Source organism: Sciurus vulgaris (genome assembly GCF_902686455.1).
Source record: "Sciurus vulgaris genome assembly, chromosome: X".
NCBI lineage: Eukaryota > Metazoa > Chordata > Mammalia > Rodentia > Sciuridae > Sciurus > Sciurus vulgaris.
In genome coordinates, this window is record NC_136471.1 from 30789615 (window position 1) to 30813191 (window position 23577).

Genomic DNA, 23577 nt, shown 5'->3' on the forward strand with positions numbered 1-23577 from the left:
TGCTTCATAGAACCCCAAATGAGTAAGGTATCTAGATATCTCTGTGCAGAAAAACCCTCTAAAGTAGAGGGCATAATGTGGGTTGGTCTCTTTCACAAGGGCAATGCAGTGGTGTAGTAGTGACCAGCTTCCAAAAATGGGCTCAGGACCAGTGAAAGCCACAGGCTTCTTCCATGGAAAAATGTCTCAACTGTGTGTGGTATGAGTAAGGACTGTCAGGGGCCTCCTGCTTGCCCTTTCAACACCAAATGAAGTGCCTCTTAGTACAGGATTGATCTCAACAGATGGAACCATAGATGGTGGATATTTTTTTCCCATATTTACAAAGCAATTATATATCTCCATGTTCTTCAACATCTCTATGTCTTCTATACTCTCTGATGCTCTGCTAAAACACTCCAGTGAAGTAGCCAGGTTTTATGTTGTTGTTGTTGTTTTCTTATTATGGTTCTTTGTTGTGGAGGAAATAGTACCAGGAACCTCTGATCCATCATTTTGAGGTTGTTATCTCAGTACTTCTGGGTCAGAATTTTTTATCATCATTTAATGCATTGCTTCATAAATTAGACCATAATTGCTTAGTTTTATTCCAAAGGTCACTGACTAAATGATGGTATGGAGCATTATATCAAATAAGTAAGTTTTTTTTTTCTCTTGAAAAACAAAGAGTACGCTGTCTATGCCATAAGCAACAGAAGGTTGTTTGATTTTTGTTTATGTTTTTCAGCAAGACATGTAAATGAATTTGGCCATGAGTCTAACTATAAAAGGGAAGCAAGTAACAACTATAAAATCAGGCCAAGATACTTTAAAGATCAAGGCTTTACAAAATCGGGTAAATGCATACTTTCCTCTTTTTATATAGCTAGTTTTGTGAATTTCAAAGGAAATTTGCATGTGTGCCACAATCAGAAGCTTAACTGTTATTCTGATTATTCACACATTTAATTCAGAAATTGTTGTGGCCTTTCTAATTTTCATTTTCATAAACTTGAATATATATGCATGGTATTCATTTAATATAAAATGCAGATCCAAATGCAAACTAATTTCATTATATCTCAAAGAAATCTTGACAAAACTGTCATAATCTGCATGATATTACACTATCTAATGGGTTCACTGCTTTATTAGTTCTACTTAGGTCAGAAGAAATTTGACAACTATCTTTTTTAAATTGCTTTTATCTTTCTTTCTGATTAAAAAAGTAAAATATCACTTAGTAAAATATTCACATGAAACAAATGCAAATGAGTGGACATTGAAAGTTCCTTGCAATTCCACCCTATCTCTACCTCAAAATATAAATATTTCCTCGACTTCATAGAGTTCAATTTAAGCACTCATAACCATTTACAAAATGGAAGATTTCTAAAAGTACACTATCTCATACATATAATTTTCCTAAAAGCTTTCAAGCAGTCACTGAGCACTGGTTACGTATGTTGAATTAAGAAGTGAATATACAATATTTTTCTGTTGCTGGAGTACACAACAAACATATGTCTATATATACAGATCATGTAAGCATATAAATAAAGAGAAAATATTTATATGTGTACCCACACATTTATACACACATAGGCACCTGTTCAATAAAAATAAGCATTTAAATGAATTCAGTTTATCAGTTAATCAGAAATTCTTCCCAACTGTTTCTCTCATGTCTCTGTATTACACTAATATTCTGACCAGAGGTAAAGTATGATTAGTCTTAATATTATTCACATGGGTTATTTTAAAAGATTACAGCAAAATTCAAGAATTTGAAAGTAAATAGTACATTTAAACACTTTTAACAAAATTAAATTACTTAGGAATCTACCCAACTCTTAGGAAATGAAATATATGTATGTGTACAAACATGTATATATGTCTGTTAGCATGTGAGGTCAACTGGTACAACTCACACTGAAACATGGTATACCACTCTTTCAAAAAATAGCTCTGTTGAAAGGCAAATCACTACACAAGTGGACTATAAATACATAACCCTAACAAATATTTACTGAATGTCAAAAGTCCCCAATATCCATTTGGATAGATGCATTGATTGATAAATGTCTTTGCATATACTCCTTTCGAGCTTTAGGCCTTAGAAATTCTGGATGCCATTTATAAGTCTCCATATTTGTTAGATAAAGGCTTCTCATTAAATTAACATCTGATCACTCTTTACTATTTTAATTTTGGGTATACAGAAACAAATAAGGCATATTCTTATCCTTAAGGGACATATGGATTATTGGGAAGAAAGTCACATAAATAGACAATAGGAAAAGCAGAATGCTATAGGATCAAAAGTTAACTCAGACTAGGCAGGTTGGGATTCATGGAAGACTTAACAAAGTAAATCATGAACTAATTATTGAATTCTAGATGAGAATTACAGACAGAACACATGCAAAGGTACAGAAATAAAGAAAACATGACATTCTCTAACTGTACCTTGCAATGAATGTAGCAAGGTTATGACAGAGGCCATATCATATAAAGTCTTGTATGATATACACTAAAGGGATTGTATTTTATCCTGAAAGCAGCTAAGTTGGACTTAGCTATATAGTACTGCTGGTCCTATATAGCCAATAATGTAACTTCTCATTTGGAAGATCAACTAGGAATTTACTGGTTTAGGGGATTTTAGATGAGCTGGCTCATTTCTTCTTCATATTGTCTAATCACCAATATGCTACCCTGGGTTCCCACACACAGATAGTCACGTTTCAAGAGAATGAACACGGAAACTGCAAGGCACTTGGAGGCAAGGTAAAAAAGTCACCCAACATCATGTTCACCAAAGAAAGTTATAAGGTCAATCCAGATTCAAAGGGTTGGGAGTTATTTTTTGCCTCTTGCTAGGAAATGTTGCAAGGAAATTTTAGCCCTTTGTAACCTACCACAGTGTGACATAAGGGTATGGAAGAAATCAAATTGCTGGCTTTATGACTTCATGGATGGGTACTGGTACTATTTTTTGAGTTAGGAATTAATGAAAGAAAAGCAGATTTGAGAGAAAGATAATGCTTTTTTAAATTTAGCTCTGGTTTGTAGAAAACATACAAATGGCTGGGCTAGGTGCAGTGGCACATATCTGTAATCCCAGTGACTTGGGAGGATGAGGCAGGAGATCAAAAGGCCAGCCTCAGAAACTTAGCGAGGGCCTGAGCAACTTAGTGAGAGCCTGTCTCAAAATAAAAAGGGCTGGTGAAGCACACTAGGTTCCATCCCCAGTACAAAAAAAAAAAAAAAAAAAAAAAAAATGAAAACATTCAAATGGAAATGTCCAGTAGGAAGTTAAATATACAAATATGGAGTATGGTGGAGACTTCTGAATTGAAGAAATAGATTTAGAAAGTGTCAAGTTACAAGTTGTACAGGCATAGTTAAAACTATGGAAACAAACTGTCCAAGGGAAATATATATATATATATAATAAGATGAACATAGGAACATAGGATTCTGTAAAGTAACAGTGTTTAATGGGCAGTTAGAAGAAGAGTGAAATAAAAAGAAGGAATGAACTGAAAATTAAAAGGAAAATCAAAACTTCAAAATATCACAGAAAATGAAAACTGTTTTGAGAAGGAAGGAGCAACCAACTGTTTTGAATCCTCCACAGGCATTACATAAGACAAGGATTAAAATGTGTTCATTAGGTTTAATACTGATAAAGCCATTCCTTGCTATGATTTTAGGGATTTCTGAAGGTGACTATATTCTGGTTTACAGAGGCTAAATTCTAGTTATAGAGTAGTCATGGAAACTTTGAAGACATTCTAATTATGAATCTACCCCACATTACTACTACAGAGCACAACTCTTTAACACTGCATATAGTCATTTCAGCTCCATCCTGTCCATATCTAAAATAGATATTTTGATGAAGCAGATTTTTAATGAAAGAACATAAAGTATCAGAAAGCTCTAACCAGCACATCTTAGTCATTTGGTGACACAGAATACAGAACTCAGATATAGTTACTCATGAATCAGACAATCTTCCTTTATAAAATTGTATAGGCTTCTATTATAAAAACTATAGGGTTCAGAGAAGAGTAAGGAAGCAGTCATCAAGACTTCACTTGGGATTATACAAAAAGCAGGAAAGGCCTAAAAAATGAACTCACAGAGGAGAATCAGGGATGATAAAGAAGAGCAAAGTAGGGGAGGTATAAGTTTTAGTAGAAAAATAAGGCAGGAGATGAAATAATAGAGGAAGGAGGAAAATGTTCTGAGCAAATGACAGCATCACAGAGAAGTTTTGATTCTAGTCCTCAGGACTTGACAGTATATCTGAGACAGTACTCAGACTGTGCTGGAAACAACAGTGGTATAATAATCCAAATAATCTTTGAATTGGAATGTTTGGAATAGTTACCAAGAAAAAAATAGAAACTCAATGAAGACAGTAAGAGCTTATGACACAATTTTAAACAAAATCAAGTTACCAGACCAAAACAAATCACTTTCCAGAGAAATAATGATCAGATAACAACAATTTTTTAATATGTACAATGAACTAGACAGGCTGCACATAGGATTTCTTAGTTTACTCTCTAATCTCTTCCAAACAAATAGCATTATTTATATCTTGCAAAGGAAAATATTAAGACTAAGAGATATCAAGCAATCTGCTACACAACAAATATACTATAGGATTGAATGTTGAAATTAAATCTGGTTCCATGACTATTCTCTTTTTACTACTCTATACCAGGTTAATGTTGTTTAGATATGTGATTGGTGATATTTGAAAGTTCCTAAAAAGGGAATTGGAAGATTAGGGGTACATCAATGTTATCCTAATTTTTCTAAAAGAAAAGAGACTAATTAGATAGAAATTCATATTCATCACTTGTGATACTCAGTTTTGCTGTGACCAAAATACCTGACAAGAACAACTCAGAGAAAGGAAAGCTTATGGTGGCTCATTGTTTCAAAGGTTTGGTGCATGGTCTGGGCCCACGATGAGCATCATGAATGGGATTAAGGGCCTTAAAAAAGAGTCTTCATGTAGCATTTGGCTACCTTGTCCTTCCGCAACTTCTACCACATGAGAACAGAGCAAGAAAGTCTTCACCAGATGCCAGCACCCTGAACCTGGACTTCCTGACCTCCAGCACTATAAGAGAACAATTACTAACTCTGCAGTATCCTTTTAGAGCTGCACAAACAGAATTAATTAAATGCAATCCAAGAAATTTGATTAGTTAAAAAAAAAGGCAAAGAGAAGGCTGTTATTATCTAGTATAACCAGACAAACTACTGAGTACTTCAGAGCTAGATCATTTTTTTTCCAGGACCAAGGACCAAACTCAGGGCCTTACATATGCTGGGCAAGCACTGTGCCACTGAACTAAATTCCTGATCTCTGAACTAGATCATTTCTGCACTCCAACTTGGCAAACCACATATAGAGAGCAGAATGAGTAAGAACACCATAAGAAACATTATCATGCAAAGACATGTGAAGAAACTGGTGGTATTGAGCATACAAAATAGCGGTGAGAGAGCCTTCAAATATCTGATGGACTGTTATGAAGAAGAAAAAGTTGGATTTATTCCCATTTCCTTCTATGGTCTACATATAGGAAATATAGGAATGAAGATTTGGGCTGTACCTAAAGAAACATTTTTTTTCTTCTGTTTTGGTTCTGTGGATTTAACCCAGGGGTTAAATCTACATTTCTAGTCCTTTTTTTATTTTTTATTTTGAGATACAGCTTCACTAAATTTCTGAGGTATCCTTGAACTGGCAATCTACCTATCTCAGACTCCTAAATTGCTGGAATCCCTAGCATGAACCACCACACCACCTGTGGTATTATTTATACTTAGTTGAATTTCTTTTCTGTATAGAGTCATTTACCCTGGTGAGGGATACCATATAATCAGTAAAATAAGTCTCTTTTACAAAAATGACATAAGAACACTAATGTTTACATTAACAATGTGATAACTTGCTTCTAATGGACAGAGTTTATGATTCCTGTGGCATCGATTGACCTGAAATACATCTATGTCTGTTCAATAGTGAACATTGTTGCTCTCGGGCTCTACTATCTATGATTTATGCATGACTCTGAAATAGTGAAACATTTAAAAGTCAGTATCTATAAAGAAATTAGTCCTGACATTCCTTCTCATAGGTTAAATCCAATGAGTCTATATTCAACTTTTAATCCTATTGCTGCTATTTTAAATTCAAATTGCCAAAGTAAACAACTGACTTGTGAGAAGCTACTTCTCTACCAAGAGAGTCAAATAACAAAGATATAAGGTACCTGTGTTACTGAAATCTATTCTTTCATGATGATACAGTGCTGCAGAACTTCCCTTTTCTATACTTGAATTTATCAGCACAAGGGTCTTTGTCAAAGAGTCATTTCCCCTACCAATCTGTCTGTGGTTCCTAATAGAACATGAAATTCAGAAGTTCAGCATCTCCTATTAAACAATTAATCTATATTAAAAATATAGCTTTACCTAACTATCTTCCCTAAAAACAAGTTTAGGCCAGGTAGGGAATAAGGGTGTATATACTGGCAGGTTTTAAAAAGTGGTTAACTTGATAAAGCCTTCGATTCATTCTCAAAAAAAAAAAAAAATATGCTGCTGGGCACAGTGGTGCACACCTGTAATCCCAGTGACATGAGAAGCTGAAGCAAGATGCTCTCACATTCAAGGTCAGCCTTAGCAACTTAGTGAGACCCTAAGTAACTTAGTGAGACCCTGTCCCAAAATTAAAAAAAAAAAACTAAAAGGCCTGGGGATGCAGCACAGTGGTTAAGTGCCCCTGAGTTTAATGGTTAAATATCCAGTACCAGTATATATATTTGATAACATTTTGAAATAGTGCAGGGAGTGCAATTTTTTTTTTTTTTGCAAAGGGCAAGAAAACAAATTTCTTAGGCCTTGTTGGTCATATGGTGTCTGTAGAAATTTCTCAACTGTTATCATTGTAGCAAGAGAGAAGATACAAGCAATTAAGATATATATATGTATGTATAAATATAAATAGATGCTAGGTAGAGAGATAGATAGATAGATAGATAGATAGATAGATAGATAGATAGATAGATAGATAGATAGATAGATAGATAGACAGATAGATAGAGTGACCTCTGGAGCTCTGTCTCAGAAGGAGACTAGTTATCCACAGAGGATGGCAGAATCTTACTCCAAAGTCCTAAATGCGTGTATTATGATTCACCTATGGGGGCCTGCCACAAGGCTCCAAGAAGCAATCCTATCTGCCACTGACACTTCATGTATCATTAGAACTGCTGGATCATATGACTCAAGGAGCAAATCATTTTGCACACCAGCATTGACCTATTAGAGAGCCTTTTCTTATTCTAGCCATGACTCAAAACTAGCAAGTTTTCAGGTCAGTTGGTAAATTGGCAAGAATAACAGTACAAACTGGAATTTATTGCCAGACATACATACGTCCAAATAGGTTCATTAAGCACTGTGTTTCTTTCTTGCTTGTAGGAGGAGCCAGATACAACAACACATCCTATACGTAAGAAGGGATATCTTGACATGCCTCACACCATTGGACTCCTAAAAATTCATTGAGGTAGAGGCTCCTGAATTCTTGTCACATTTATTTCCCATTCTTAGGCATGTAAAGGTCTGACCAGTAATTGCTCCTTCTTGCTCTCTAGCTCAAATCAGCACAAAGACATTAATGTAAAGAAGCAGTATAGTATCTTGAAGAAGAGAAAGGTGATCAAGATCCCTCTGAACCATATTGTGACATAGAGCAAAAGAGTTGATACAGCCCTGAGGTAGGAAAGTGAAGGTGTACTGGTGGTCTTGCCAGCTGAAAGCAAACTGAATATGGTGGGTTTTATTGACATGTATGGAAAAAATAATGCATTCACCATATTAGTAGCTGCATGTCTGGTACCAGGAGATATGTTAATATGCTCAAGCAATGAAAACCCAGCAAATGCAATAGCTACAACTGGAAGTACCAACTAGCTAAGCTTATAATAATCCATTGTCATTCTTGAAGAATCGTCTGTTTTCTTCAGAGGCTAAGGGGAATTGAATGGGGTGTGTTGCAAACAACCACTGCTCCATCTTTCAAGTCCTTGATGGTGGCATCAAACTATAATCCCTCCAGGAGTGCAGTGCTGCTTATGTTTTGCTGTTTTCCTAAGTAGAGGTAGTTCTATGAGTTGCCACTTAGCTTTTCCCATCATAATAGCTCTCATTTCACAGACTAGGCAACCAATGTGGAGATTCTCCCAGTTGCAGAGTGTATTACAAGTTTGCATTTTGGAACTGAGGAACTAAGCCTGCAGGATGGGGCTGGTGATCTATGGATCCCCACTGTGAGATGAACCCAACTTATAAAGCTGCACTAACTATCTACTCTGCCTACTGGACCACAGTAACATTTTGGAAATATATGCCAGTTCTGAATCAGCAGTCTCTAAAAGGTCTGGTTATTTTCCTTTACCCTATCATATAGATAACCCAGTTAAAAGGTCATAGGTCACTATGCAGAAAGCTAGGAGCGAGATTAACATAAACTGGAGTCATTCCTCAAGGGGACCTGGACTCCCTTTTGTTGAACAGGTTCAGGATCTAAAACTGTCTAAAGTCTGGGAATTGGTTGATGAAAAGTGAGTCTCTATTTTTATATTCTAATTGGACTTTTTTCATTTTATCTATAACTCATATGCCTACATAGATCAAGCAAGATTTTAGTAAACTCCCTATCTAGTTCACTTCAAGGAACACCATTAAAGCTACTCAATGCTGTAGGTTTGTGCAAGTCATAATGTTCTGATCACAGCTTTGACCCTGTTATCCATTATAGTGACCTATACAACCTTGTCTTTATTGGTTAAATGCCCCCATTTCACCCCTGCAGTCAATTGGGATTTGAATTATTCACATTACAACTCGGTATACCAATTCTGATGTCCACAGTTCCCACTGTCAGTTCTGGTCTATCATAAAGCACTTCAAGTATACTGGGACTCTCCTCACAAACATTTCTCACAGTTCTGTTGAGAGGTATGTTTTCTACACGCTGTCAGGGCATGTGAGAAGGTCTTAAATCACAAACCCACTCTTTAATATTCCACTCCCTAATCCTTTGAATCCTTTTCTATACATTAAACTGAGGCAGGTCTAGCAATTCTAGCTCCATGTTTCCTTAACTAAGCAAACAAACTATCAGAAACCTTTCCAATTCTCTGAATTGCAACATTAAATTCAGAATTTCTGTTGAGAGAATTCATATGAATAAATTCAGCCTGATCCAAGTTTATGTTCCTCCCACTATTTATTCCACAATCTTTGTATCAATTCCTGCACATGTTCCCTGGATTTCTGTTTATATAAATTAGAAAATTCAAGTAGTTCTTTTGAAGTACAATGCAACTCCCAATGGGTCATACATTCCACCTAACCTTTAAGGGCTTGCTAGGACTTGAATTTAGTTATAGGTCTGGAAGCAAATAAGGTTCTGTGGGAGGGGTCCTGTGAGGAAGCAGCAATGTCTTACAAGTCAACTACCTCTAGGGAGACCATTAAAGTTTCTTCTGGAAATCCAGGGTTAATCCCTTCAGATGGAATTTAAGATGCATTTTGCACTAGAAATGAAGAGGCTGCCTCCACTGCTAAAGAGAATAATAAGAATTTAGGGGTCCATGTCTCTAGTATCACCAGGGTCTTCCCACACACCTCTATTCAAACTTTCAGGATCCCATTTTTCCCAATCAATGCTTTAATTTCAATAGTACATACCTCCTAAGGCTGGGCGTTGGACTTCAACTAGTGGAAGAATGAGAGTCTGGGTATGGTTTGCATCAAACTCAGAGCTTCAGATACAGGGGATAAGGGTCTTTTCCTAGACACACATACAAGCTTTCAGATCATTTATGTGGCATTAGAGCAAGGAATTCAAATTCCTGAATTCATGCTTTTTTTATTTTACTATGTCAAGCAACATTAGGAGAAACCATACATTAAATTTGTTAGTTTTCCCAAAAGGTTCAAAGGTTCTCATACTAGTTACACAGATTCTTGCTTCTTGTAAGTGATCTTATGACTGACTAGGAGTATCCAATGGCAATATTTTGTGAATATCTATTGCTAGATCAGAGGAAGAAAGGGGGCGGGGGAGAGAGAAGGAGAAAGAGAGAGAGAGAGAATTTATTGTATAGAATTTGCTTACAGGGTTACAGAGTCTGATATGTCACAAAAGTTGTGTTACCACACTGGAACACAGACATTATTACACAAACACACAGACTCACAAGTAAACTCATGAGTTAGTACATAAATTCTTAAGAGTCTCAGAGCAATGCTCTGAATGCAACCATTCCTCTGGGTTTGATGGGGAAATGAACATCTAGAAAGTGAAAAAAAAAATGACTACAATATGGATTCCTCAAAAATATTCATCCAAAAATACCCAAGTTTTTCTTTCAACCAAATACCTTGGGAAATGATCTGTTTAATAAAAACTTGAACTGAACTTTCCAACTTGATCCAAAATGGAGGAAGTCTTTGCCATTCTCACTGATAGCAATAATGTTTTTTTGAAACAAATACAAAGTTTCTATCTGAGGGCTCTGAAAAGTAATCAAATGGAGGTACACTGGGGAATGTGGTCACAATTTAAATAGTAAGCTTCACAGTTTTTCTTTTCTTCCTTTATATCCTGACTTTGCCCTAAGAGGAAGTATAAATGTCAAATTATATAGTAATAAAGTACATGAATAGACAAAAAAAAATTGTATAGTGAGCATTGAACACAGAAACTCCAAAAGAGACTTTCTACTTATAACCAGAGAAAGTTAAAGAGAATCCTCTGAAATACAAGGAACATATACAGCTTTTTAATTTTTTGGTTTTTCAACTGACTTTTTTTTAAATCATAGAGCAGTTACAGATTACAGAATTATTGTCACTATAGTACAGAGAATTCCCATACACCCAACACCCACCCTATTATTGATGTTTTATATTGTAAAGTACATTTGGCACAACAATGAAGCAATATTGATACATTATTTTAATTAATATCAACATGTTAAAATTTCACATATCCTTATTTTTTTGGCTGTAAATTCCTTAGACTTCCCTCATTTCTGATGACCTTAACAGATTTGAAAAATTACTGGTCATATATTTTATAGAATTTCCTCAATTAGAATTTGTCTGATATTTTCTCATGTTTAGACTGAGTTGATATGTTTTTGGGAGCAATATCACACAGACAATATTCCATTCTCCTAGCATCATATCAAGGAAACATACTATTCATATGACATTTCATTGTTTATATTAACCTTGATAACTTGACTTGAGGTAGTATTTGTCAAGTTTCTCCATTATAAACTTATCTCTCCCTCCTTTCCATGATATACTCTTACAAAACATACTGAAATTCACTATGCAAAGCCAAAACTTAAGAAGAAACCAAGATGTGAATGCTAAGTATGCTCATTGATACTGGTTTATTGTTGGTTCTAGACCCTCTTATCTGACAGAGCCAAAAGATATCTATGTATATTAATTGATATATATGTATATATATTAATAAATTCTTTCTATATAAAACATATATATTGATTATATGTATACCCTTTTGTTTCTAGATTAAACTAAATATGAATTCATGCCAATCTCTCCAACTCTAATCCATTAATACATGGATAATTTATCTTGCTTGCTTGCTTATCTGCAACTTCTCTTTCCAATAGTAAGAAACCTGGCTCCTACCACTTGCTACCCATTCACTTAATTGTTATGTTCCAGTATTAATGGATAGTGGTTTCAAAATTATGAACAAATGCTCCAAATGAAAAATAACTATTGATTAGAGTACAATGTTTATATATAGTTCTTTATAGCTATAGTCTTATAGACTTCACCCATTTCCAAATTTACTTATGCCAGCACTTTATTATTCAGTCCCTTCAATTGCTTGATACATTTATAATACATTTGGATTCTTTTGTCATATCCTGCATTCCATCCTAGTTTTTCCCAATCTCCAAATTTTTTTAAGTATGCATCCACTAAGATTCATTCTTTCCGTTAATGCTTTATGGGGTTAAACAAAAGGAAAATTCCATATAGTTGCCATTCCAGCATCATACAGAATAGTTTTATGACACTAAAAAATCTTCAATGCTTCTCCTATTCAATTCTTTCCACTTCCCATGATTGTCTGTCAGCACTAAGGTTTTTTTTTCTCTCTAGAGTATTTCATCTTTTCCAAAATATCATATACTTGGAATCTTACAGCATGTGGCCTTTGTGTACTAGATTCTTTCACCTCAGCAATATGCATTTAGGGTTTTTTTTTGTGTGTGTCTTTTTGTACCTTGAGAGTTCATTTTTTTTAAATCACTCAATTCCATTGAATGGATATAGTACGGATTGTTCAACCATTCCCCTGCTTAAGGACATCTTGGTTGAGCCCGCATTTTGGTAATTATGAACAAAGCTGCTATAAACATTTATGTGAAGAATTTTTGGTGGATATTATTTTTTCACTCATTTGGTAAATATGACAGATTAATTGCTGCATCACATATATGGTAACACTATGTTTCACATTAGAAGAAACTTTCAGACTGTCTTCCATTTTGTACTACTAATAAGAACTAATGAAAGTTCTTATAGCTGTGCATTATTTCCACGCAGTAACAACTAGGTTGATTAGCTACTAAAATAACAAAAGCAACATTCTTCAAAGGATTTTAACAGGACCCTTACTGTCCAAAAGCAATATTCAAAATTTCAAGGATATAATCCAAAATTACTTGACATGTAAAGAAAAAACAGGGAAGCCTGATCAGTTCTGAATGGAAAAGACAATCAAAGGATGTTAGAATAATCAAATAAAAATATTAAAGCAGTTATAATCATCTACCACAGGGTAAAATGAACACTCATTATAAAAGAACTAAGTTCTAAGCAAAAAAGCAAAAATTGCAATAAATATGCAAAGGGATATTTTAAAATTGAGATAAATAGTATCCAGAATATAAACTTCACTGGGATGGGTTCAGCAGCAGAATGGAGAAAAAAAAAAAAACAGTAAAAGAATTTTAAGGTAAATGCAAGTTGAATAACAGAGAAAAATATGTTTTAAAAAATGAACAGAGCTTCAGAGACCTGTGGGACAATATCAAAAAGCATAACATTCATTTTAATGGAGTCTCTCAATGAAAGGGAAAAGTGATTGGTACATAAGATATACTGAATGAAATATTAGTTGCAAACATCTTGAACTTGATTAAAGGCATAAATTCATAGATTCAAGAACAGCATTCTATAAGCATAAACTCAAAGAAAATCATGTCCAATTAGATCATGATCAAACTGCTTTATAAAAATCAAAAATAAAGAAAAAGTATTCGAAGCAGCCTGAGAAAAAGGGCCCATTACATATAAGAAAACACATAGTTCCAATATCTCCTTCATCTCAGGAATGACATCTTTGGATTGTCTTTTCCCTTCAAAGTGGACAGATTTCCCTCTGTTTTTTAATGTCAGATAATTTTCCAAGTATCCTTGGAATTTTAAATACTGCATCACAAGAGTAAGTGTCCTATTAAGATCCTTGTGAGAACAATTCATGTGATTGCAGATTTCTCATCAAGAACCACAGAAGCCTAAAAGAAAGGAATAGTCAACATCAAATTCTATATCCAGCAAAGCTAAAGACAGTTTCAATTGAAGTAAAACTAAAAGAATTTGTGGCCAGCAAATCTGAGATTACAGAACAAAATAAAAGAATTACTTCAGGCTAAAGAGAAATGATAACAGAGAAAGATTTGCAATTTCAGGAATCAGGGAAGATTTACAGATATGGTAAATATTTGGACAAAATATACTATCATATTTCTCTCCATGTTCTTTAAAATACATAAGGCTTTTGAAAGCAATTATAATATTCTCTGAGGGAGGGTCTCAAGCTGCACATGACAGCTTCTACATTTAAAATGGTAAAATATTAGCTCTAAATAGACTGTGAAAAGATTAATATGCAAATAGTATTAATCCAAGAAACCATTAAAATATTAATGCATATGGTAAAAAGTAGATAAATTAAAATAAAATATTAAAACTAACCAAGTAACCAAAAAGACGGCAGAAAATAACGAAGAAACATTTTTTTAGAAAAGAAAAAAACAAAAAAATTAATTATAGACCTTATTCAAGCAAAACAACATTAAATAAAAAATGCAAATGGGGTGAAAATAGAGATTGACAGACTGAATTTTACAAAATCAAACCCAACTATATGTTCTCTATAGAAATCCAGTTTAAAGAAGATGATATAGATAGGTTAAAATAAAAGACTAGAATAAAAAAGAAATGACAACCAAACACTTATGAAACTAAAGAATAAACATATTTACATGAGACAAATCAGAGTTACATATAAGGAAAATTAGCAGGGATAAAGAGGGACATTACATAATGATAATAGTGTTGCTTCCTCAAGAAAAAAATTCTAAATGTGCATACCATTAGTAATAGAAAATTTCAATAAGTGTTTCTGGAAAAAATTGAACATGCATATAAAAAAATAAACTTCAATATATTACTCATATCTTATTTGAACATTAGCTCATGATGAATCACTAACTTAAATCTAAAATGGGAAAGTATAAAACCTTTTGAAGAAAATATAGGGGCAAACCGTACGTGTGGGTCGGGCAAAGAGTTCTTGGATACAACGACGAAGGCACAACCAATAATTTGGACTTAGTTAAAATTAAAATATTTTGCTCTGCAAACAACTCTACTAAGAGAATGGGAAAACAAGCTGCACATTGAGATAAATAATTAGACATCTTTTATCTGACAAAGGACTTATATCAAAAATATATTTTAAAAACTCCAAAATCAAAATGTTTACAATAAAAATAAAAAATAAAAATATGAAAAGAAGTAACTAATTTTTAAAATGGGAAAAACCAAAAAAATATATGGATGACAAATAAGCATGTAAACTGGTCTCCAATATCATTAGTCATTATCAAATGCAAATTCACATCCCAATGAGAAGTCAGGATACATCTATTAGAATGACAATACTAAATGCTGGAAAAGATGAAGAGCAACTGGAACTCTGATGGGAATGGAAAGTGATACAGCTATTAGAAAACAATTTAGTAATGTCTGATAAAGTCAAATATACAATTGCCAATTTTGCTCAGCAATCCTGCTCCTAGGAAAGTATTTTCCTATCAAAACCAGTAGGTATGTGTTTATAGCAGTTTTACTTATGATCACCCAAAACTAGAAATAATCAAATGTCCATAAACAAGTAAATGTATAACCAAACTGTGGTATATGGGACACTACAAAACAATAAAAACAATTTGAAAGTTATTGACAAATTCAAAAACATGCATCAAGCTCAAATGTATATATGCTAACTGAAAGAAGCCAGTCTTAAAAGGAAACATACCAGGTAGGATTAAATTTATCTGCCATTCTGGAAAAGACAAAACCATAGGAATAGAGAATAGACTGCCTGGGGGAAAGAGAGGGAAGATAGTTTGACTATAAAAGTGCTGCAAGAAGTTTTCTTGGGATGTAAGAACTATTCTCTATTCTGATCTTGGTGACAGTTATATAACAATACATTTGTCAAAACAGACATAACTACATTATAGATCGAACATATATTTGTTGCAAGCAAACTTTTTAAAAATCAGGTAAAGCAATGAGGAGAATTATAATCATATTTACACTACAGAGTCTCTTGACATCTTTGCACATTCTGGTTGTATTGCTTTCATTGCCATTCTGTACATACTGCTAAACTTTCCATGGTGCACAACATTAGTAGTGTTGATCATTAATCAGGAAATCACAAACTCTCTCTTTTGTCTTTATTTCTTTCCTCCTGCCTTGAGTACATAAAGCATTTCCATGTTTTATACAGTACAACAGGCTTCACTTCAAACTATTAGTCAAAACACCTCTATAAGAGGGGTACAGTAGCTCAGAACAGTTCTAAGTGCTTTCAGCTCTTTGTAAACATGGTATTACACAGGGTTTGGCACACTATTTATTAAGAATAAAAGAAACAGTCCTAAATTCACCTAACAATTGGTAAATTCCATCTTCTGCATAATAAAATAAAAATACCTATCATTTCCAGTTTTATTATAAACTTAAAATGCTTTCTACTACTGCAATAACTAACAGCTGAGACTCTAAAGAAGCTTGTTCCAATACTAAAGGCCAGCTTTTTCAGGGACTATGACATTCTCAGTTTCTTACATTTGTATAAATCTGAACAAATTTTAAAATGCTCTTATATTTGACATCATAAGATTCTCCAAAGCAACCTCAGATGTTAGGGAGGGCCAGTTTTATTATCTTCTTTTTACAGATAGAAACTGCGGTTCTAAGATTCTATATGAGATGCACAAGATTACACAGCTCAGAAATAATGCAGCTGGGACAAACACTCAAATCTTGTGACCCTGGTGGTGTTTTCAGAATATTTTAGTATGAAACAGAATCCAGTTTCGTTTCATCTCTTCTTAAGGGTTTGTTTCTCCTGCTTTGTGAAGAGTAATCTACTGAAAAGAATTATAATCATTGAATGAAGACCTTATAGTGATTTGGGGTCTTCAATTTTTCAACCATCAACCCTCATCATGATGCTCATGATTATTTATGATCAGGGGCAAGATAAGTATTTAGAAGCACACAAGTTAAAGCAGGGGTCATAGAGACTGAACACCTGGCTGTAGAGCCTCAGTTTGCTTCTAACCTTGGATGACTGGAGTATGACCTTTGCCTCAACTTCCATATTTACAAGTCCTTTGCTTAAGTGGAGATACATCTAACTTCCTGAAGTCTGCCTTAAGTTCCAGATTTTCATTTCTCATAATTTCTTCCTGTAGTGGCATTCTGCCCTGTGTTAGTCCATTCTGTGCTGCTAAAACAGAATATCACAGACTGGATAATTTATATAGAACAGAGATTTATTTCTTACAACTCTAGAAGCTGAAAAGTTCAAGATTGAGGATCTGAAATCTGATGAAGCCTTTCTTGCTGCATCATCCCACAGTGGAAGGGCAATGTGGGTGGGGAGAAGGGGGAGGAGAAGAGAGGGAAAGAGAGAGATCAACCTAGGAAGGGAGGGAAAGGAAACTCATAGCCTCAAGGCATTTTATAATCAGCATTAATCCATTCATGAGGGTAAAGCCCTCAATGACCTGAACACCTCCCATTTGTCCCCACCATCCAGCACTATTGCATATGCTAACCATAGTTCCACTTTTCATCTTCCAATATTCATGTCCTTCTCACATGCAAAATATTCTTTCTGTCTTAATAAGTCCAAAGTCTTAACTCATTCCAACACCAAGCCAAAAGTTCAAAGTATCATCTAAGTCAGAAATGGGTGAAACTCAAGGCATGATTCATCCTGAAGCAAATTCCCTCCAGCTGTAAGCCTGTGAAACAAAACAAGTTGCCTATTTCTACAATACAGTCATGTGTCCTTAATGATGTGAATATGTTCTGAGAAGTGAGTCATTAGGTGATTTTTGTCTTTGTTTGATTATGATTATGAAGTATACTTAGCTCTCACATCATTAGATGATATAATATGATGGGACCACCATCATATATGTAGTCCATCACTGATCAAAACATATTTATGTGACACATGACTCACCGTACAATGGTATGTCAGGCATAGGATAGACAGTTCCATTCCCAAAGGGAGAAATAAGCCAGAAAAGAGAGTTAACTCATCCTCAGTAAGTCCAAAATTCAACAGGATGGATAACATTAAATCTCAAAACTGGAAAATAATCTTCTGTGACTTCATGGCCCACCTCTGAGCACACTGGGGCATAGGCTGGGCACCTCAAGCTCTCAGGCAGCTCTGCCTCCATGGTCTTGTTGGGTTCATTCCATGCAATTCTCATGGGTAGGAGTCTTAAGACTACCCATCTCCCTTTTGGGGCTGTTCTGGTCAGTCTTGAGTTCTGGAGTACTGGTAGTAGCCCTAGCCCTGTGACTCTACTAGGTCTAATGGGGACACTCCCCAGCAGCTCCAAATCTACAGTTCTGGTGAACATTGACATAGTGATGTAACAGTGTCCACTTTATGCTTTGAATACAGCCCTTGCTACTCTGCCACTGCAACTTATTTTTTTTAATGGACAGGTTTCTTCCTCTTCCTCTCTCCCTGCTCCTCCCTAATCTCTCCCCCTTCCCAATCTCAGGGGAAACAGGATCACCTTTCTTCCCCATCCTAGGCAGAGTTATCTGTCCTTGAGCACACACCCAACCACAGAATTGAAGTAATCCAGACTTTGGGGAGGGCACCAGAAGATCTCAAAAATGACTATCTCCCAAATTAACAAGTGAATTACACCTCCAACAGAGAACAAATGGAATATAGCCTTTGAATCATCTCTTTAAAAGCCTCCTGCTCCCCTTCATGGGCAGAATCACAACCTCTGAGACAGGAGTCCTCTTTGCATCTCCTTTGCTAGCAAAGCAATAAAACCTTCTTTTTCCTTTTTCTCAAAACTATGTGTTCATTATTGGATTGGCATCAGGGACAAAAGTCTAAGATTTTGGTAACAGTGACTGCTCTCTGCAGTGGCTCAAATCTTACAGCAAATCTCTGACCAGCCCGGAATGTCTGTGACATCCTTTGAAATTTAGGTGGATGAAACTCTTACAGTTCTTGAATTTTACATGCTTGCAGATTTAACAACACATAGATACTAGCTAGATTTGCCACTTGCAGCTTCCAAAGTTGCAGCCCATACCCGACCATGGGCCTTTGAGTCACACCTGGGGCCAAGAGGAAGCTGCACCAGTATGTGGGGAAACTTCAGGTGGCCCTGAGCACCAAGACCCAAGATTCCAAGGGTACCCTAGTCCTCTCCTTTGGTGTATGTCTCTCCTCCACACCTTGGCACTCAGACCTGTGATGGGCGGGGCAGCACTGGCAACCTGCAAAGTGCTTTCAGGGTCATTCTGCCATTATCTTGATGAATACCCTCTGACTCCATTCTGTCTGTACTATTAGCCTCCTTATCAAAGGGTTGCTTGGCCATAGCCTTGGTTTCCTCTCATGAAAATGCTCTTTCATTCTCTACCATATGGTAAAGTTGAGCATCCTTTAAATCCCTCAATTCTGTTTCCTCTTTAATTATGAATTCCATTTTTAAATCATTTATTTTCTTATTTTACTGTATACAGTTAAAAGAAGCTATGCAGCACCTATAATATTTTGCTTACAAATTTCCTCTACAATATAAACTAATTCATCACTCCTTAAATCCTACCTTCCATAAAGCCATCAGGCATGCACAGAATTCAGGTGAATTAATGCCATTTTGCAACAAATACTGGCTTTGTTCCAGTTTCCATTCCAATACTTAGCCCTTTATTTCCATCCATGACTTCATTAGAATGGTCCTTCCCATCCATGTTTCTATGAACATTCTGATCATGTCCACTTGAGAAATCTCTAAGACTCAGATTATCTCTACTTATTTCCTTCTTCTGAGTCCTTACTGGAATTGCACTTAATGCTCCCTTTATGACATTCTAGGCTTTTCCATCCTGTTCCTCTAAATTCTTCTAGCTTTGACCCATTCCCAACTCCAGCTATTTCAACCATTTTAGGTGTTTGTTTCAGCAGCCCCACTTCTCAGTACAATTATCTGTCTTAGTTCATTCTGTACTATTATAACAGAATACTACAGAGAGAGAGAGAGACAGAGAGAGAGAGAGAGAGAGCCTCAAACCTTTTTATAATCAGAATTAATTCATTCATGAGGGTGAAGCCTCATGACCTAAACACCTCTCATTAGGTCCCACCTCCAAACACTATTGTATGGTACTTAAGTTTCCAACTTAATTTGAGGGCGGGGGGGGGGGCTACATTCAAACCATAGCAAGTCACTTCCTCAATTATTTATTAATGGGCCAGAATCCTTACCTGATTCATTCTCAGTTACCAGACTAGCTCAGTTTCACACAGAACTATGAACTAGCCTCCTAGAAGCGTTTGGTTTGATACTAGGGATTGAACCCAAGGATACTTAATCACTGAACCACATGTCCAGTCCTTGTTTTTGTATTTTATTTAGAGACAGGGTCTTGCTAAGTTGCTTGGGGCCTCACTAAGTTGCTGAGGCTGCCTTTGAAATTTTGATCCTCCTGCCTCAGTCCTCCAGGCCTTTGGGATTATAGGCATGTGATACCACATCCAGCCTATTAGAAGTATTTTGAACCCAACTTTATCTTCAGCACCTACTTGAGTGGCAGGCTCATAATAAAAGTAAATAGGTATTTGTTGAGAAAATAAGTGAATGAATCAATGTAATGTGCAAGGTTTTTTATCACCAGGGCACAGAGTTGGTACTTGAAGGATTTTGACAATTACTTGCGGCTAAGGAGATGGAAGATGTGACCATGGTTCCAAGTACATTGAGAAATATTTGTAAGTTGTCATAAAATTAAAAAAAAAAAAAAACTCTAGCTCTAATTCTGCTCTGACCCAGCCTAGAAGAGAGGTCAGACATCTAGAACACAGAGTTCTTAGATTGCTTTTTGGGTCTTAATACTGTCATAAAAACACAGTTTGGTGAATATCTTTTAATGAACATAATTCTTGAGTGACATTGCATTTTTTCTCTATTGGTCTTAAAAAATGACACTCACATTCTAATTTTCCCTTTAAAAACCTCTTGGAAATTTAAGAAATTCACAAATATTGTCAATCTAAACAAATATCCCTGATTGAAATTTTCCTTCCTGAATGCTCATTGAGGATTATGCATGTTAGGGCTTTTTATAACTTAATCTGCATAACCTTGAAGAGTCTCTTCATCCTTTAGCTGATTAAAAATATTTTTCACAGCCCGTAAAGCAAGATATGACTCCATGTTATGGCTATGTGTATTTAATAGAGGAAATATGCTTTATGTGCTCCATTAAGTCATTTGTGAAATTGCATTAGTGCCATGCCATTAGTGCACCTCTTTCAGATACATCTGTGGCCCTCTCTCGACAGGCAAATTAACAGTTTCATCAATCTACTCAGAGATTTGTAGTGACCTTATAATGCAAAGAAAAATAACTATCTTATCAGGAATTGCAAAAGGAACATAGTTTCCAATAGAATACCAAAGAAATGAATGAGACAAGATAATATCACATTTCTTGATGGATGATAAAGGGATATTTAAAGATGTTAGCAAATTTTATCTATCTATGAGGCTAAAATATTACAATATAATGTCGCACATAATGGATGATTAGAATGATGGTTAGAATATAACATTTTTAAGACTTCAAGAAAATCATTAGAACAAAAATCATGTTTCCATAGCATGAATACTGTTAAGTTGGAAGCATATTGTTAAATATTGACAGTACCCATACAGCAAGTATTCTTTTTAAAAAAAATCTCATTACTAATTCTCAACATTTTGCTATTGTATCAAAGACTAGTATCGTAACAAAGTGTTATCATATTTAACTCTTCTCAAGGCTTTTAATATGAGTCATTATTTAACCTTTTGGAGACAGATTTCAGTTGTCATTTCCCACTTTCTTTCTGTTATCATTTTTAAAAAAATATTTGAATGTACACTGTTAGCGTATGTTGTTTCCATAACAATAAATCATAGCAGATGCAAGGGTTTCTGATATGTCATTGTCTCAAATCATCTAGCATCTTTCTAGTATATTTTTTACTATTCACACACCACTCTCACCTTGTAATTTGGGCCTTATTAATTAATAAGGCTGACGGATATAAAAATTATTACCACCACCTTTTCCTTGTCTTCTCCAGCCCAAAAGTGCCCTCTCTTTCCTCTGAACTTTCACATAATATCTATTCATTTCATAAATGTCATTTGGTAATTGTTAGTAATAATTTCTCAGGTAGATTTCCTACTTTTCTGAGTATTATGTAAATTGGTTAAAGCTTGGGCTCTAGCATATAATAGGCTTGAGGTCATATCCTGGGTCTGACATTTGATCATTTATTTGAACTTAGATAAATTGTTTCATCATTCTAAATTTCATTTTCCTCATTGGATAAAGAGGTATGATGTTAGTGCCTACATTATGAGATTATGGAAACCCACAACAGTATTTAGCATTCTGTTGTGTGTGTGTATGTCTATATCTATATCGATATAAATATCGATATAGATATATATAACCAAAGAAATTTATGGATGGCCAAAATACTGTTTTACTTCAGTACATAATTCAAAATATATTGATGCAATTTTCATATGGTTTAAATTACATTAATCTCATTTTTTAATTCTATAAAATTGAGTTTCATTCTCTTCAGTCCAAAAGCACTAATGAATTACAGCCCACCAGAGGAGTTATAATATAGGCTCTAATAATTATATTATAATAATATAATATAATAATAATATAGGCTCTACTGCCAAATTACCTGGACTTAAAGACCACCTTTGCCACTGTGAGACATGAAAAATTTCCCCAAACTTTTAAAGCCTCAGTTTGCTCACCTGTAAAGTGGTGGTGATAATAATATCTCCATCATAAAGTTATGGTAAAGATCAAATAAGTTAGCAAATATGAATCATTTAGAACATCCCCTGGCACATAGCACTTAATAAAATGCTAGCAATTATTATTATATTTGTTCCACTCTTTTAAATATGCTGGATTCTCAATTTGGGGTCCTTAAGAAATAGAAAAGAAATTGTTAGGAAGTAGAGAAAAAGGATAATAGGAAGTCCCATAGAAAGGGTAATTATCAAAGACTGTCTTTCCCCCAGTGCTGGTCTAGAAAACTCATAGAGTGGCCAAAGCTTTAAAACTCTATTCCAAAATTATGTTTTCAGTTATTTATAGTTGGTAGACCATACATTTTTCAGAGTGACACATAGAATACTGTTTATATCAGTAGATATAAGAAGCCATGCATTACCATTCTAAATGAGATTTATGTTCCATTCATTCTTGAAGAATGAGTTCAAGCCCTACTTTTACAAGTAACCCACCATGCTACTAGATTGTCTTCAGTATTTTTATCATCAACAGGGGGCAACAAATTAATTCTCTGTCCATATACAGCTGCAAGCCTGTTTTTGTAGGTTGGATCCACAATATTTGGATTCAGAATGTCCCCCAAAGACCCATAGGTTAAAGATTTGGTCCCCAGCTTACCACTATTGGGAGGTGGTGGAACCTGTAAGAGGTAAGACCTATTAGGAGATCTTAAGGTTACTGGGAATGTGCCCATGAAGAAGATAGTGGGACCCTGGTCTCTTCCTCTTTCTTTTTTCTTTTTATATCCTGCTCATGAGGTAAGTGGCTTTGCTGTACCACATATTCACTGTTATGCTAGGCTAACTTGCCATAGACCCAAAAGCAAGAGCCAACCAATCACAGACTGAAAACTCTAAAATTCTGGGGCTGCAGTTATAACTCAGTGGTACAGCAATTACCTAGCATGTGTGAGGCACTAGGTTTGATTCTCTGCACCACGCGTAAATAAATAAATAAATACATACATAAATG